General features: G+C 33.0%; 2 long non-coding RNA genes, 2 other non-coding genes and 1 pseudogene across 5 annotated transcripts; 2 read left to right on the plus strand and 3 right to left on the minus strand.

Moving 5' to 3' along the window:
- The first annotated feature begins 3,543 nt into the window (after positions 1-3,543).
- Positions 3,544-5,841, plus strand: LOC141697227 (uncharacterized). The gene is made up of 3 exons (XR_012564654.1): positions 3,544-3,643; positions 4,928-5,008; positions 5,720-5,841. It is a non-coding gene; the product is annotated as an uncharacterized LOC141697227 (long non-coding RNA).
- On the minus strand, positions 4,457-4,620 carry LOC141699175 (U1 spliceosomal RNA). The gene has a single exon (XR_012565657.1). It is a non-coding gene; the product is annotated as a U1 spliceosomal RNA (small nuclear RNA).
- On the minus strand, positions 5,161-5,328 carry LOC141699510 (U2 spliceosomal RNA; annotated as a pseudogene).
- Positions 5,842-6,256: 415 nt separating the features above from the next.
- On the plus strand, positions 6,257-10,722 carry LOC141695186 (uncharacterized). Of its 2 annotated transcripts, none has more exons than XR_012564344.1 (6): positions 6,257-6,379; positions 8,361-8,441; positions 8,859-9,011; positions 9,218-9,255; positions 9,748-9,827; positions 10,457-10,722. It is a non-coding gene; the product is annotated as an uncharacterized LOC141695186 (long non-coding RNA). The 2 variants fall into 2 exon arrangements; XR_012564345.1 differs by having other exon boundaries at positions 10,462-10,722.
- Positions 7,889-8,052, minus strand: LOC141699153 (U1 spliceosomal RNA). The gene has a single exon (XR_012565636.1). It is a non-coding gene; the product is annotated as a U1 spliceosomal RNA (small nuclear RNA).
- Positions 10,723-19,088: the final 8,366 nt, after the last annotated feature.

Below are 19,088 nucleotides of genomic sequence, written 5' to 3' on the forward strand. Positions count from 1 at the left end.
ATGCTTAGTTAGGGCTATATCATGAGTTTAAGCCATCAATTCCTTCTCAATCTTCTTCATTTAATCAAAGAAGAAGACAATGAATAGTGTTTTCAAGTTTTTAACTTGAAATTTTTCTTGATTTCCTTGAAGATCCAAGCATTCCTAAGACTTCTCAAAGCTTCTTAAGGCTTCCTAGCTCCTCCCACCACTTCAAGGAAGGTATATCATCTCCAAACCCTAGATTCCTATGTATTATAAGATAATTTTGATTAGCAGGGTGATATTGTAGCTTGATGTTGGTGATTTAGAGTTTGGGATTGAAATGGTATTGAAATGGAATGGTAAATGTTGTTGTTTTGATTAAAAGAACTTAAGTATGGTTAAAGTTAAGCTTAGGCATAAGTATGAATGTTAAAATTGAATTGATTGGGGTTGTTATGATGTGATAAGGATGGATGTGGGTTGTATGTTGGATTTGAGGTTGAATTGGGTTGGTTTTGAATGGTTTAAAATTGGGAAATCGCGTAAACATAGCCGTCGTAACGTCCGATTTTCTTTAGACTGTTTTTGTGCATAACATTAGGAACCTAGAACCCCCTGCTAGATTATGACCATTGCCATGTTTAGATAGTTCATGTTACGAGCTTCGTTTTGATATGTAGTTCGTTTGATTCCGATGTACGGTTTAGGAGAAACGACCGTTTTCAGTAATGGCGTTTCACGACCGAACCATTACCCCTCGCCTTACTTTGAAACCTTGGTTAAGGACCTTAAAGGGTTAATTAGTGTATGAAACAATTATGTTAAGTGTGTTAGGCAGTTGGTAAGACACTCGCGAAGGAATCGCCTTAAAACTCGTAATGGTTAAATTATTAAAAATAGTTGAGCCGAGGGTACTCGAGTGACTTAAGAGAATCAGTAAGCGCAAAGCAAGCGTTAGAGTCTAAGTTGGTTAAAGTATAGATTTACAAGTGACTTTGGTTTAATTCCAACTTACTTGTTGTTTATAGGTTACCAGACTCGTCCCGAGCCATTTGTAACCCCCAGTCGCTCAGGCAAGTTTTCTAACCGTTATAACTGTTGTTGTGATGTATATATGTATATGCATTATCTTGCGATATATGCATGTTGGTTAATTAGCAAATGTTGCAATATATTGAAGCATGCTGCTATGGTATATATTTATGCATGCCTGTTTCGTATTCTTTCCATATATATCTGTTGATTCAGTTGATAATACCTATGCTAGAGAATAGCGGTAATTTGCATATACCCTTAGTATAGGGACCCAAAGGTGAAAATATTTTCTAAAACCGGGAGTCGAGGATCCCGAGTAGATTTTGTATATATGGATATAAATATATATATATATATATATATATATACTTATATATATATATATGGTCATAGTTTTCAAAACTATTAATCGAATAAGGTTTATTCGATAACTTTAACTTTATTTTATTATTGAATATTATTTTGAATATTAATCGAAGGCTTATGACTCCTTTATATTAAATGAATATTATTTTGAATATTCATTTGAGGGCTTATGACTCAGTTTATATTATTTAAAGAATATTATTTGAATATTCATTTGAGGATCTATGACTCCGATTATTTGCTGAGATATATTCTTTATTTTATTAAAGAATAAGGTGTCAATAATCAAACTTATTTTCGATTATTCAAATAAAGATAGTACTTTCATATAAGTATATCTTTGGTTATTTAATACTCGTTTCAAGTATAAGTTTTAATACTTCTACTTCAATTATTTTTATAAAGATTATTCTTTATGGGAATATTATTTAAATAATAATATTCAGACATTTTCTAAATATTCTGGGGACTGATTTACTTCATTAAATCAGCTTTACTCCAAACACTCTTTAAAGTGTTTTCGAGTCTTCAAAATGATTTTTAAAAGTTAGAGCGGATCCCAAAACTCATTTTTATATTTAAGATCTTCCTTTTTAAGGGGATTTAAATACTCGCTCAAAACCTGAAGGATCCGGCTCTGTGGTGTATTTTATATTCGCAACACGGTTGCAGTTTTGGTAAATGAATTGATTACTTACCCAACGTTCGGGAAGTAAGTCCATCTATTGAGTCGGCATAAGCAACATGGGCTCAGTGGGCGTCCATGATAGTGTAAGTGGCTCAGTGGGAGTCCATCAAATGCATAAGTGGTTGAGTGGCAGTCCAGCATAAGGTCCTATTACGACCAGGGTGATGACCAGTGGGGAATTCGTCCATCTACTAGTAGAAAAGGTTGCTTATGGGTATCTTTGCCTGATCAGCAAGATATCTGGTTTATGCCAAAATTCTTTTCCTTTCCAAATTTATTGGATATTGCAATTCTGTTCATACTTTACATGGCAGAGGTTTTCAGGAAATGTATAAAGGAAGATGTATATGTGGATATATATATATATATATATATATATATATATCAGAACTTAATGAAGTATGTCATAACTTCATTTCCTTTAATAATATTTTAAAGATTTAATCTATTCAAATCTTGTCTTGTAGTCTCATCTATGTGATGAACTGTTGAAAGCTCATTATACTTTGAACAATGGTAGTTCAAGTAGCTTTATAAATGATATAAGTGTAGTGAAGTATTTGGTAACTTCATCTTTTAAACTTATATCTAGTTAATAATTGTCTTATGAATGACAAAGATTTTCAGAATAACGTTGAGACAAGGTTAGATATATGAGATCACCTTGCAACGATATTTTTTATACAGTTATACACTGGAACTCTGTGTGTATTATGCATGGAAGAGGACTTCCAATATTTTGAAAAGTATATATGTATATATACTGAATATTTTGCGACTTCATCGCATTAAGATATCAAACTTGGTTCATTTCTTTTGACCAAGACTTTCATGAGTACTATGAGAAGGCTCATATTGTTAATCATTATACATATTATTTTGGTGGGCTTGCTGCTCACCCTTACTTTCTTCTTTCATCACACAACAACAGATAGAAAAGATGAACAGGACTAAGCTCCCAATTCGCAGGCAGATAGGAAACATTCCGCAGTTTCCTGTAGGTGTGGATGTCGCTGTAGCTGAGGTAGGAACTACCAATAGGCTAGGTTTTCAACTTATGATGTACCAGACTTATGTATAACTATGAATTGTAATAATGGCAAAGAAATGTAAATTTATTCAGAAACCTTTTTAGGGTGTATTGACATATAATTGTGGAATAAAATGACTTGTGGTTATTTTTGGATGTTCATCTCTGAGACTATAACGTGTGGTGTGTATGTTTATTGTGGGGTCACAGTACAGAGTAGTTGAGTAATTATTAAGATTGGGTGTTATTAAGGGAAATGGAACTCGTGGCAACCCGGATCCTCGACCCCGGATTTGGGGGTGTTACAGCTATGATCCTAATACCCGTCGAATTATTTAACAGGACTATAATATTGATAGTTATGATGATTAGACAGATGTTTGTGTTTATGACAAAGCAACAAGCTTCTTCTAAAATTTCAATCTTTATATAGGAAAGATCTAATTACTCTTCTAACTTTAGGAGTTGAGACCAGGGACAGTTTGGGGATGCGAATGAGGAACCGGCTGGTGCAGGCCTACCTCCTAAAAGTTCAAGTTGTGTCTGTGTTTGCAAAACAGGTATGAAGATCACTTCTTGACATACGTTCGATGTACTATGCAGTGTCCGTTAAATTTTATACAACTCTTTGATATACCCCTTCGCGGTGTATGAAGTCTTATTGTCCAATAATTCGCGATCGGAAACGACAACTGATTAATTAAAATATGTTGTGGGACTTATAATTTGACTATACACTTGAGCTCCTTACTATATCGGAATTGAGGAGTCAGCTTGAATGCATAAATGATATCAATCGTAGTGTAGGGCATAATCGAGCGAGTACTTAAATGGCGGGGTTCAGTGTATATGCTCATTCGGTTCTTATATTCTCTCTTTCTCTCCAAACAATAACAATAATTTTATATTAAAAATGTTTGCACTATTTTGTTTACCTTTTATTTTGGTGGAACCCGGAAAATTCAAAATTTCTGTAACTAGTTTAAACACATGTAATGTAATCTAGTCCTCGCAGTTGTGTTCTTATTGCTTCCAAGTAAAAGGACACATCACTTCGTGTCTTATCAATTACGATGCAATAGGTGTCGCATGAAATGATTGATTTGAATTAACGACAACACCGAAGAACCAGTTTTTTTAATCTTGGAGTCATGAATTTAGTTTTCCTTAGGGTCGGTAACGTGCTTAAATAATGACACCTCGAATTCTAGAACTTACATGAAATTATGGCGAAGAATATGAATGAGTGAGGAAAATAAGTTGAGGTGATAAATATTAGACTCTGCTGCGCGAGACTTCCACCAAAAAATTGCAAATAGATTTCAGAGTGCGTGATTTTGTTTTTAATACGTAGTGTAATATTATACAAGAATTCGAGGGCTGCGCGGACGCAAGCCCCCCGACACAAATTATGATGTAGGTTCCACCACTTCGGGTAGACCGACCTTAGAGAAGCACTCATCCAAAGTGCACCGGAAGTCACTTCCTTTGGCCACGGACCTTAATGATCATCCATAGACGCCATCAGGGTAAGTATGTTGTCATGTAGGCCGCATGTCTCTATTTATAACATTTTCCAAATAATTTTACATAAACTAGTCGTGTGGCAAGCTTTGTGAGAAACATCACTTTCTGGTTGAAACGCGTGATATTTACTACAATTACTTTGAATTGTGGTTTGTAAGATTTGCGATAAAATTAACCTAATAGTAAAAATCGGGATGATATATTTTTTATTTATATCCAAAGGGTAGCGGCATCTGCTTGGTGCGATTTTTCATTATATGCACAGAATATCTAAACGATAAACCCGAGTCATTGAATCTTTTGGCTTATATTTACAGTTTGGCCAACGAGGGGAGTTACGATTGATGGCAGCGGGCATTAAGTTATTGATGGCAACGGGCAGTGCCGAAAAGAATGAGGTATAATCTTTGCACGTGATTGTAGAAATAGAAGTAATTTTAGAACTTGGCCACATTTTATTACTTAGCGTGAATTTCTAAAACCCTGGTTGTTAAAAGTTGACGTCCAAGTATTAAAAACACGATAAAATGTTTAGTTTATGATTTGGAGGGGTTGTTGCCAGGCACGAGTAGTAGTGCAACACTTGAGCCACACATGAAGACCATAATAGCAAGCTATCGTGCTGGACCTTACCCGTTAAAAAAATTGAATTAATATTGTGTGAACCAATGGCCCACATATCAGATATTAAATTGATAAGAATAGATAAGAAAGGTATGCTTTGATTACCTACGTGACTTTGTTTTGTGGATGGCATGCCCTACCTCCACCGCGGAGTGTCTCGATGTGGTGCCTAAATAGATAACGGCAAAGTTAAGGAGATGAAAAAAATATCTAAATAGTAATCGTCGGAGTGCGTACAAGTAATTGCATGTATTAGTTGACCCTCAAAATTAACACGAAAGGATGAGGGTTGATCCGTCGAGGGTAGAAAGTTAGCTAAAGTGCAAGAAGTTTAAATCCTCTTATTAAACCGAAATATTTAACAGGACTATAAAATTGATAGTTATGATGATTAGACAGATGTTTGTGTTTATGACAAAGTAACGACCTTTTTCTGAAATTTCAATCTTTATATAGTAAAGATCTAATTACTCTTCAAACTTTAGGAGTTGAGACCAAGGACAGTTTGGGGATTGGAATGAGGAACCGGCTGGTGCAGGCCTACTTTCTAAAAGTTTAAGTTGTGTCTTTGTTTGCGAAACAGGTACGTAGATCACTTCTTGACATACGTTTGATGTACTACACTTGATCTTAGCCAAAAGGCCAAGAAAGGTATGCTTTGATTACCTACGTGACTTTGTTTTAAGGATGGCATGCGCTACCTCCACCACGGAGTGCCTCGATGTGGTGCCTAAATAGATAACGGCAAAGTTAAGGAGATGAAAAAAATATCTAAATAGTAATCGTCGGAGTGCGTACAAGTAATTGCATGTATTAGTTGACCCTCAAAATTAACACAAAATGACGATTGGTTGATCCGTCGAGGGTAGAAAGTTAGCTAAAGTGCAAGAAGTTTAAATCCTCTTATTAAACCGAAATATTTAACAGGACTATAATATTGATAGTTATGATGATTAGACAGATGTTTGTGTTTATGAAAAAGCAACGACCTTCTTCTGACATTTCAATCTTTATACAGGAAAGATCTAATTACTCTTCAGACTTTAGGAGTTGAGACCAAGGACAATTTTGGGATTGGAATGAGGAACCGGCTGGTGCAGGCCTACATCCTAAAAGTTTAAGTTGTGTCTTTGTTTGCGAAACAGGTACGGAGATCACTTCTTGACATACGTTTGATGTACTATGCAGTGTCTGTTAAATTTTATGCAACTGTTTGATATACCCCTTCGCGGTGTATGAACTCTTATTGTCCAATAATCCGTGATCGGAAACGACAACTGATTAATTAAAATATGCTGTGGGACTTATAATTTGACTATACACTTGAGCTCCTTAGCATATCAGAATTGAGGAGTCAGCTTGAATGCATAAAGGATATCAATAGTAGTGTAGGGAATAATCGAGCGAGTACTTAACGGCGGGGTTCAGTGTATATGCTCATTCGGTTCTTATATTCTCTCTTTCTCTCTAAACAATAACAATAATTTTACAGTAAAAGTGTTTTGCACTATTCTGTTTACCTTTTATTTTGGTGGAACCCAGAAAATTCAAAATTTGTGGAACTAGTTTAAACACATATAATGTAATCTGGTCTTCGCAGTTGTGTTCTTATTGCTTGCAAGTAAAAGGACACATCACTTCGTGTCTTGTCAATTACGATGCAATAGGTGTCGCATGAATGGATTAATTTGAATTAATGGCAACACCGAAGAACCAGCTTTTTTAAACTTGGTGTCATGAATTTAGTTTTCCTTAAGTTTGGGGATGGGAATGAAGAACCGGCTGGTGCAGGCCTACCTCCTAAAAGTTTAAGTTGTGTCTTTGTTTCTGCGAAACATGTACCGAGATCACTTCTTGACATACGTTTGATGTACTATGCAGTGTCCGTTAAATTTTATGCAACTGTTTTATATACCCCTTCGCGGTGTATGAAGTCTTATTGTCCAATAATTCGCGATCGGAAACGACAACTGATTAATTAAAATATTTTGTGGGACTTATAATTTGACTATACACTTGAGCTCCTTAGCATATCGGAATTGAGGAGTCGGCTTGAATGCATAAATGATATCAATCGTAGTGTAGGGAATAATCGAGCGAGTACTTAAACGGCGGGGTTCAGTGTATATGCTCATTCGGTTCTTATATTCTCTCCTTCTCTCCAAACAATAAACAATAATTTTACATTAAAAGTGTTTTGCACTATTCAGTTTACCTTTCATTTTGGTGGAACCCAGAAAATTCAAAATTTGTGTAACTAGTTTAAACACATGTAATGTAATCTGGTCCTTGCAGTTGTGTTCTTATTGCTTGCAAGTAAAAGGACACATCACTTCACGTCTTATCAATTACGATACAATAGGTGTCGCATGAATGGATTGATTTGAATTAACAGCAACACCGAAGAACCTATTTTTTTTAATCTTGGAGTCATGAATTTAGTTTTCCTTAGGGTCGGTAACGTGCTTAAATAATGACACCTCGAATTCTAGAACTTACATGAAATTATGGCGAAGAATTTGAATGAGTGAGGAAAATAAGTTGAGGTGATAAATATTAGACTCTGCTACGCGAGACTTCCACCAGAAAATTGCAAATAGATTTTAGAGTGCGTGGTTTTGTTTTTAATACGAAGTGTAATATTATACAAGAATTCGGGGGCTGCGCGGACGCAAGCCCCCCGACACAAATTATGATGTAGGTTCCACCACTTCGGGTAGACCGACCTTAGAGAAGCACTCATCCAAAGTGTACTGGAAGTCACTTCCTTAGGCCACAGACCTTAATGATCATTCATAGACCCCATCAGGGTAAGTATATTGTCATGTAGGCCGCATGTCTCTATTTATAACATTGTCCGAATAATTTTACATAAACTAGTCGATGTGAAAAGTTTTGTGAGAAACATCACTTTCTGGTTGAAACGCGTGATATTTACTACAATTACTTTGACTTGTGGTTTGTAAGATTTGCGATAAAATTAACCTAATAGTAAAAACTGGGATGATGTATTTTTTATTTAAATCCAAAGGGTAGCGGCATCTGCTTGGTGCAAGTTTTCAATATATGCACAGAATATCTAAACGATAAACCCGAGTCATTGAATCTTTTGGCTTATATTTACAGTTTGGCCAACGAGGGGAGTTACGATTGATGGCAGCGGGCATTAAGCGATTGATGGCAGCGGGCAGTGCCGAAAAGAATGAGGTATATTCTTTGCACGTGATTGTAGAAATAGAAGTAATTTTAGAACCTGGCCACATTTCATAAGTTAGTGTGAATTTCTAAAACCCCTGTTCGCGAAACAGGTACGGAGATCACTTCTTGACAGACGTTTGATGTACTATGCAATGCCTGTTAAATTTTATTCAAGTTAACTGCTTGATATACCACTTCGCGGTGTATGAAGTCTTATTGTCCAATAATTCGCGATCGGAAACGACAACTGATTAATTAAAATATGTCGTGGTACTTATAATTTGACTATACACATGAACTCCTTAGCATACCGGAATTGAGGATTCGGCTTGAATGCTTGAAGGCTATAGATTTATTGCATGTTCATCCTGGTCTTATTTTTTCAAAGCATTGCTTATTTGTTCTATGTTTATTTGTAACTTCTAGGTATATACCATTACATTTCTTTATGCTTTTTGGAGAATTGGTTACCGCAGCGAATCTTATGCAGCCAGAACCTAATTTTCTGTACCTGTGCTTCACAATGTATCGATATTTGTGCTATATTAGCTACTTCGCAGGTGCCTAGAATTCGTTGGGGTAAGATGTCTTTAAATATCGACCGTCTTTATGTATGGATACGTTTGCATTGTATTTAAATTACTATATTGCTGATTTTATTCTTATATACATTGGACCCCTTGCAATCTATGTTTCCACAGTTATTTATCCTTGTGTTTTCTCATAGTAGTGGTTGTCTACTTGCATTTATGACGATTTTTTATTATTGAAATTGATGTGACCAGGTTATGGTGGAACATCTAAAACAAGTGCTCCTTATCTGGTGAGCTATGTGTAGTTAAAAAAAACAAAGAATGCGTAATACATCAGTACATGGAAAATAACCTTGTTGGTTGGGACTGGCGCTCTTTAAGTTCTGCATTTTGCTATATTATCACAAAATGTAATATGAATTTGTAGTCTCCATATTTATATATACGCATTTTCTTATGACTGCGCATAAACAAAATCTGGAATCCTGCCAGAACAGAATACAATAAGGATGCAAATTGGTACAGAGTGAGTGGCACGCTGACACCACCTGTTGAGAAATTTGTAGATGTTGTAAACTGCCATTGCTAACTGCCAACACATCCTTTCAAGTTTAAAGTCAAGACGGCCCTATAGAGAAATTTATAAGCTTCTGTCTACATTGTGCTAAAATATTTAATTTACTATATCTATTGTAGGAGAATAGGCACTTTAAGATGAGCAAATTTATTCGGTTATATTTTGCTTCTGTGCCTTGTATGACTGATTACTCTCTCCATTCCAGGACAAGAGTGATTATGCCTTCTAAAGCCGGAACAAAATCTGATTAGAGGACCATATTAAATCTTGGTCTACTTGTGCAAGGTTAGCTGCAAATCTTTGAGTGCAGACAAATAATTTCCTCGACAAAAACAAGCACTGTTATATGTGTATATATTTATTGCTTCAATTTTTTTGATCGGAATACAATCTAATTTAAGTAAACATGATTTGTTCTTAGTCTCTCCCTGTGTTTCTCACTCACACACATAATTATATATATCTATTGTTTAGAGTTTAAAATTTTATTTAGTTAGCCGTAGATGTTGTTATTAATGATGCTGAATTGCTGATCATGGTACTTCTTAAAATAGCAATGCTATAGACCATAGAACACTGGAATGACAATTTTCTTAAAAACATGATGTTCAACAATATACTTTAATCAATTAGGAAAGGCTCTAACAGATGGATCTTCAAATTCTGAAGATTTAATTTTCTTGTTACATAGTTATTAGTTTCATTATTCCGATATACATTCATACAGCTGAGGTATGTGTCCTGGTTTTTTCCGTGTTTGATATGAATAATGGAGATTTCAACCCTATTATTGCTAAATGTCAGTCAACTATCATTAGAACACGGGTCTTTACTATGTTTATAGAGATTGTCCTGGTTTGAAACCCAAGTTGACGCTAATCACTTTGCACTAATGGCTCTAAATTTTAGCGCAGTACAGAGTTGTGAGCCCTGAGACTGGCTGGTCTTTAAAACTCAAAAGAGTCAGCAGTGGAGGCAGATGCAAATCTTTATAGTGCACTGACCAGGTCATTTGATAATGCACTGACCAGATGCAAAAGAATGAGTGCTGCAAAATCTTGTGGACAAGGATAATGTTCTAGATGCGGCGCTAGAAAGGAGTAAGCTGCATTTTATTTTGATGTAATTGCTCAATGTTTGAGTTTTTGACATTTATTTGTACTTAAATACTAGCCTATGACCCGTGCACGGTTGTTTTAATCATTATATATTATAAATCACAATAATTCTATTTTTTTTTAATTATTATATATTATAAATTATAATTTTAATATGTTTTTGTTGGGATTCGAACTTTACACCCCTTATATGTTGTAAATTATAACTCTAATATGTTCTTCATAGGATTTGAACCTTAAACCTTCTTATATAATAATTTTTAAGATTATATCCGACGGTTCCCATCAATTTGATCATATAATATCTAACGGTTCTGAATTTGAATTCAGTGACCAAACCGACTATCAACCAAAGTTTCATTATTTCGTTTTTAATATAATAGTATAGATAGATTGATAGATAGATCAATAGATACATAGATAGATAGATAGATAGATAGATAGGTAAATAGATATATGTATTTGCACGGCACAGTGCGCACGCATGCGTATTTCACATTACAATAAAACCTCTCTAAATTAATAAGATTGGGACCAGTAAATTTTATTAATTTATCGATATTACATATACAATGTCACTATTATAATAGGACCAAATATTTGGGTTGAGTTCTATGGAGTCCACCTTTTTGTCGGAGTTCTCGGAGTCCATTTATGTTCTGCAAATAAAATATATTATAAAACGTGTTATTTTGCAAAACATGTTACACAAATAGCATAATTTCAATAAAATCATGCAAATCTCATATATTTACAGTACAATATATATGTTCTGCAATATGTTCTGCAACATGAATATTTATGTTCTGCAAACTAAACATGTTTTGTAGAATAATATATTTTTGCAATGTTCTGCTTGTAAAATGTATGCAATCTGCAATATTTTTAATAGAATAGTGATGTTTGTCGAAAAATAATAGGTTTTGCAATATTTTAAGTTATATTTTACTTGCATAACATATATGGACTTCAAGGACTCCAATTAAAAGGTGGACTCATAGAACTTTACTCCCAAATATTTATATTGAAAATGTTAATTTATAATCAGTTATTAATTTATTGATTATTAATTAAGAAAGGTTTTACTGATATAGTTAGATCATCGGAAAATTGTGATGTTTAGTTTGAGCAATGTTGTATACTGTTGGATGAGACTAATCCTTTGATACACAGGGTTAGCCCCTTGATTAGATTTGTTAGAGTGGGGTGGTTATTTCAACGGTGGATGTGACGGTTCTTCCACGTTCTTGCTGTTGGTTGATGTTGTTTTTTCCACAAATGACGAGGTTGTTCTTCCATACTTGCACGTGTTCTTAATGTAGATTAATGTTATTTTTCCCAAAGACGGCAAGAAATATTATGGGTAAAAAATTATGGTATATTTATTTTGAGGATTTGGTAGTTGGTGACTTGATTCTTCCCTACCTTGGTGGATGTCAAGGATTATTAGATCAAGTCAAAAAGTAGTTATGAGATAAATGGTTAAACCCCTTATATCAACGTTTGAAAGTCTGGATTATTGGATCAAGTTAAAAAGTAGTTCTGAGATAAGTGGTTAAACCCAGTTGGATTAGACATTGAGGTCCATTAGTAAGCCTTTTTTTAATAGTTTTCTAGGTCATTTATTGTATGAATTGGATTTCTTATAGATTTGGGTGGTTTAGTGGCTTCTCTTTTGAGTTATAGACTTTATTTAGGATTAATATAATAGACCGTAAAATTAGCTAAATAAATAGTTACGAATTTAATAATAAAGTTGGGCTTATAGCCCTGGGCGTAGTTTCCTTGGGAAATATGGTCCGGGCCATACTTCACGATAATAGGCTTTTTATACTCAATAGTCTTCCAATTTGATATGATCCACATCTTCATAATGGGCCAACCGTTGTTTTATCAATGTGATTTTAATTAATAAGCCTCATTTATTCGCTTCTATCTTTAGACCAGTCTAGGTCTCATTATTGTGACACTAAACATGTCTTTGATATTTATTCTTGTCTATATCAAATTTGTTTACCATTTTTTATTCAGTTTTGCTTATTTTTGTAGATATAATATGTATTTTATTAGTGAAATAATTATCATAAAAAGAAATACCTTCATGTATAAGCTGATAGTATATGTGATTTCTCTCAATCTTGAAATCAGAGAAATAAGGATACGAAAGATAAGAGCATTAAATATATTAGCGAAATAAGATGGTTGCACGGCTAAATTTTTTTGAAAACAAAATACGATTTGCATAAAAAAAGTTGATGGAAGATGATTGTCCGAAGTTTTTGCTAAAGATTTTAATACAATTAAGTTCAAATTTTTATTCAAAATTATCTATAAATTGTGCCATTTCGATATTATAGTCGAGGGCTCTCTTATCGAAGATGCTCTAATTTAACCAAAGATTTTTAAATTTTGTAAAACTCAACGAAGGGATTACAATATTTAGTATAATATTGAGTACTACATTTCATTTAAATCAGATTTCCGATCACATTTTTGTTATATGTTATAGGTTTAAAGAGTGAATTGTTACTTGTTACGGCTGATTTATATTGTACAATTATAAGTAGATCATTGTCTAATTGTTGTTTGTTGGTTGGTTGTTTGATGTAGCCGTGCAATGTATGAAAATGCTCTAAATTGCATGAATGTGATATTACATTTATTAAATTATATTTATGTTGTCTTCGGATGGATAGACAATGTCTTTGTTTGTCTATATAATGAGTAGTTTTTGGGTATGACGGTATTAGTGTATAATATGTTCTCCGACATTTGGTATTTAGCTGAGACGACAATTATAATAGTATTTTTTATTGTCCATTGGGTGATTTATATGATTTATTACGAAAATTTCTGTTATTTGAACTCTTACAGAATATGGTAGTTTATTCACATATACTCCCTTCGTGCCACTAGTTTATTAACATTTGAAATGGAGTACACGCATTTTAATACTCTTATTTAGTATGATTTCATAATTCATTTTTAAAATTTTATTTTTTTGAATAAAAATTTAATGTTTGAACTTTTATTTAGAAAAAGAAAAATTTAAAATAAGTTATGAAGTTATACTAAATAAAAATATTAAAATACAAGCCGAACCTTCAATTTCAAATGTTGAAAACCTAGTTGGACAGAAGGAGTAATTGTTATTATTTTTTTTATCGTAGGACACCCGCAACCGCTATATTTCGGGCGCGCACTGGGTAAACCACACGGGCTCACACAATAGCCTGCAAAACACGTGAACCAAAGTAAACCACACTTAAGCGACGAATTTTGATTCAGGAGGCATAATCATAAATTCTCCTCCTGTGGGATTCGAACCTATGACCAAGAGGATAATTATCCACTATTTAACCAACTGAGACAACCCTTGCGGGCGGAGTAATTGTTATTTGAATTTAAATCTTCTTGAATTCTTATTCTTGATCTTAATAAATCTCCCCATCCCTTGTCAATATTAACAAAACACAGTTATGGACATATTAAGCTCTCATGATTGCACTTGTTATTGAAATCTTACTGAATTTATTTATTTTAATCGATACCATTTGTTCACGTTGTGACATGTAATGAGCATCGAAACATCAATATAAACCAGCATGATCATATGTTTTTTGAATATTATAAATTAAAACATACACAAACGCACACACACATTCATTTTCTACCATGCATTTAAAAAAATAAATCACGAATACTTAAGAAAGTGGATGGTGCATTAATCGGTATACGCGATAAAAGTAAAATATAAATATATTCTGAGGGTCCACTAGTTAGACGCAATGTAATCTTTAGCCAGTGATGCATGTTCATAATCTAAATATGTATAAAATATTGATTTCTTGAAAATTATTTTCTGAGTTTGTATGTTAGAAATGTGATAGAAATTATTTATTTGATTTTATGCTAAAAATGTGATTGATTAGTTAGACAACATTTAATGCCACTACATATTTGTATTATACCTATATACATCAAAATTTCTTTTTTAATTATCTCTAACTTATATATAACATAAAATATAATTATTAAAGTATGATACGTGTATATACAATTTTTTAATAAGAGGTACAAATGGTTACAATACACATGCATGCTTAATACCTATTTTTTTCGTTTAATATTTTTTAATATTTAATTCATTAATATATATAATGGATCCAAATATTAGTATTTATGTGATATACGGTATAGTTCATCAAATCATATGATAAATTATCATTGATAGGGTGTGACGAAAATAATTGAAATTTATGACAAACAACTATATTTTTTTAATAATGAATTCTATAAGCATTTAAATATATTGCCACTTATTTATAAAGTAAGAGAAAATAATCAATATACTCATTTTTTAGTATACATTGACCAAGTATATATGTTGTCGGTTTGTGGGCCGCAAATATGCATGCAAAACTCTAACCACAATAACGTATTTATTTTATGTTAATATATGCACAAATATGTACTCATATCTCCCATTAACATCATCCCCTTACTTTTTCGTCATAGCTGCCTTTAACGACCCCTATCCAGGTGCTTCATTCTCTATTCTATTTTTTTGTCCATTTTTAAACTCAAACTTATTAACCCTTTTTACGAGTCATTAGATTAATTGAGTCAATTTAGATCTCAACTAGGACAATTAATTTTCCGCTGTCTTTCATTCGTATTATTCTTTTTAACATTTTCTTGTCGTGACTATTTAAGTACTCAAATGGTAAATATACACAGTTTTGTGGGATGGATATAAACTTCATTCTCATATCTTATAGACATGTTTACCCCATCCTAGAGTAGCATTTTGCATTTCACATGTGCTCCGTTACCTCTAACGTATCAAAATTATACAGGATTATATTTAGCGTATTGTTGATGTTCGCACATGAGAGTTGTACTACACATAAATTTTTCTTGACACGGAGATATGTTATTTGGTATGATGTAATTAGTTGATACGGCATTTGATTTGTCCCGTTTGCTCAACATTCTGATCAACTCCACCCTTGATTCAACAATTTGAACCGTTCTTTTTCTATTTTACTTTTACTAGAACATCGCTCATAAAATAACATAATTTACAGTCAAATTTCTCACATATATTTATTGTATATATTATTATTATTATTATTATTATTATTGTTGTTATTATTATAATATAAACCCATTATTCAAATAAATATCTAATTTAAATTTCATATTTTTATGTCTCAATGAAATTTAAAATTATAAATATAAATATTTATTTTTATTATTCGTTTATAATTCACTTGTTCATATTATTAATTTGATAATTAATAATATATGAACTCGTCTTCAGGATTTAAACCTAGGTTAAAGTTAAATATAATTTTTTTATACCACAAAAATAATCATGACTAAAATACTTTTATATATGAACATGTATGCAAGTATGTATATATATACATACATATTTATGTATGTATGTATGCATGCATGTATGTGTGTGTGTATGTATGTATGCATGCATGCATGTATGTATGTATGTATGTATGTATGTATGTATGTATGTATGTATGTATGTACGTACGTATGTATAAGTGTGTATGAATGTATGTATGTATGTACGTACGTATGGATAAGTGTGTATGTACTAAAAAAGTATGCATGCATGTATTTTTAATCATTATATAATATGAGTTATAGATAAATATTTATGTTAATTATGATAATGAATAAAATTTAATAAACAAATGAAGACATGAAATAAATATTAATGTAATCTAAGTGATTTGCATTAAATATATATATATATATATATTTATGATCAAATATATAATAATGACTTCAATATAAATATGTATATTAATGATGTGTTAATTGTGAAATAAATTTTATACAAGTATTAATGTTTGAAGAATATTTATTAAATATAAATGAAAGTATTTATGATTAAAACTGTTATATATTATTGAGTTAGAATAATTATAATCATTGAATCTATACTATACTATAATAACCAGAATGGGGTATAATTTTATTCAACGATTATCCCCTAATTTTGGTTATTAAAGAAAATAAATAAATAATGTTATATATCCGCTAAATTACAACATTCTTAAACTACTAGATATAGTCTACTTATCCTACTAAACTATGACCACATCGTATCATATTATTAATAAATAAATAAATAATGTTATATATCTGTTAAACTGCTAAATTGTTAAAGAATTAGACGGAGTCTCCTTATTCTATATCTATATTATACTATAATAGCTGAAATGGGGTATAATTTGTAGTTTGGTTAACCTGTCATTTTGGTTATCTCTTTCCATCACGACCGTTGGATCTTCTTCATCAAATGATCAGAGCCGTTAAATCCTGTTAGATATATTTGTGATGTCATGTCTAATCTGATTTGTTTAGTTTCAGAACTTAGTATCAAAACTTAACTGGAAATCAGAACTTGCTAAAGACAGGAAGTTATCACAACTTAAGGCGTCAGAACTTATATCACTACTTAAGTGCGGGTACACTTCAGATAAGGAAAAGAGCTGATTTACAGGAGAGGATCTGGATTAAACAAGTAAAGATATGCATGAAGAATTGGACAGCTATAGGACTGCAGTAGATAATCTCAGAGAAACAGAATCATTATCATATCAATTAGGAGATATCTTGTAACTGTGTATTATATAAACACAGATTAGGGTTTACACTATATGTGCTATCATTCACGAGAATATTATTCATTGTAACCCTAGCAGCTCTTAGTGATATCATATATCACTGAGAGAGTAGATTAAACCTACTGTAACAGAGTTTGAAATATTGAATAAACTTGTTTTATGTTACATACTTGTGTTTATAATCGAATTGATTGTAGATACTATATTCAACCCCCTTCTATAGTATCATTGAGGCCTAACAAGTGGTATCAGAGCCAATCTGTTAAGCTTACAAACAGTTAAGATCCAAACAAACAATAAATCATGTCTGATCAAGCAAAAATACCAAACCCTCAAGAACCTGCAAAGGTTCAACCCATTCAAAACACCAGTAGATATGAAACCATCAGGATTCCTTTGCTCAGGGTGTCTGAGCCTGTATGGAGTGTGAAGATGTCCATATTTCTGGAAGCTACAGATCCAGAATATTTAGACAGAATTTATGATGGTCCACACAAGCCCACAAAGCTTTCTGTTACAGTTATGAGCCACAGAGGATGATTCCCAAAGAAAAGAGAGAATTCGCCACTGAAGACATCTCTTCAATAGGCAAGGATGCAAAAGTAAGACACTTGCTTCATAGTGCACTTGATAATGTCATGTCAAACAGGGTGATTGGATGTAAGACTGCAAAAGAAATCTGGGATGCATTGGAAGTGAGATGTCAAGGAACCAATGCCATAAAAAAGAACAGGAAGACAATACTCACACAGGAGTATGAGCAATTTGACTCAAAATCTGATGATCACTAACTGATACATATGACAGATTCACAAAGCTGTTGAATGATCTGTCACTAGTGGATAAGGAATATGATCCAGACGATTCAAATCTGAAATTCCTACTAGCTCTTCCTGAAAAGTGGGATTTGAAAGCTACTACAGTAAGAGACAACTATGAACTTGCTGATATGTCTCTTGATGAAATCTATGGGATGCTCAAGACTCATGAACTTGAGATGGGGCAAAGAAAGAAGAGGCATGGAGGGAAGTCTAAGACAGTTGCTTTAAAGGCTGAAGAAAAGCAAAATGTCTCTAGGAAGGAAAAAGGAATGGCTCTCATCATACAGTCCGATTCAGAGTCATCAGATTCTGATGATGATGATTCAGAACCTGAAAATTTATCTGAAGTGGATGTTGATGCAGAGATGATGCAACTATGTGCTCTTATGGTGAAGGGTATCACAAAGATAGCCTACAAGAAATTCAGAAAGGGTAAGAAGTTTTCCAGGAAAGGTGAAAGTTCTGACAAGAAAGGGTTCAGAAAGACTGAAGGCAAAAGAGGAAAGTCTGACAGAGGAGACAACTCAAATATCAAATGCTACAAATTGTGGTGAAAGGGGCCACATCTCTTCTGATATCAAATAATTCTTAATAAATTCTGATCCTCACACATATACAACCATATATCCTGATGTTGCACCTACACAGCCTACTACTTCTCAACCTTCATCAACCCAGCCTTCCAATACTCAACCAACACAATCCTCTCAATCACAACCATCAGCACCTACTATCAGAACCTCACCTCTCAAGTCCAAATCTAAATCACACTCTGGTACATCTAAACAAGTACCAGTTGTGACATTTGCTACACCATCTAGGCCCAAAACCAAAAGAAGTATCTCTGTGCCTAAATCTCCACCAAGGAGAAGAAGAAAGTTGATTCTGAGAGATGAATATGATGAGGATGAACAGGTCTAGGTTCCTGCATCAGAACCTGTGATAATA

Source organism: Apium graveolens, chromosome 11, assembly GCF_009905375.1.
Source record: "Apium graveolens cultivar Ventura chromosome 11, ASM990537v1, whole genome shotgun sequence".
NCBI classification, from domain to species: Eukaryota; Viridiplantae; Streptophyta; class Magnoliopsida; order Apiales; family Apiaceae; genus Apium; species Apium graveolens.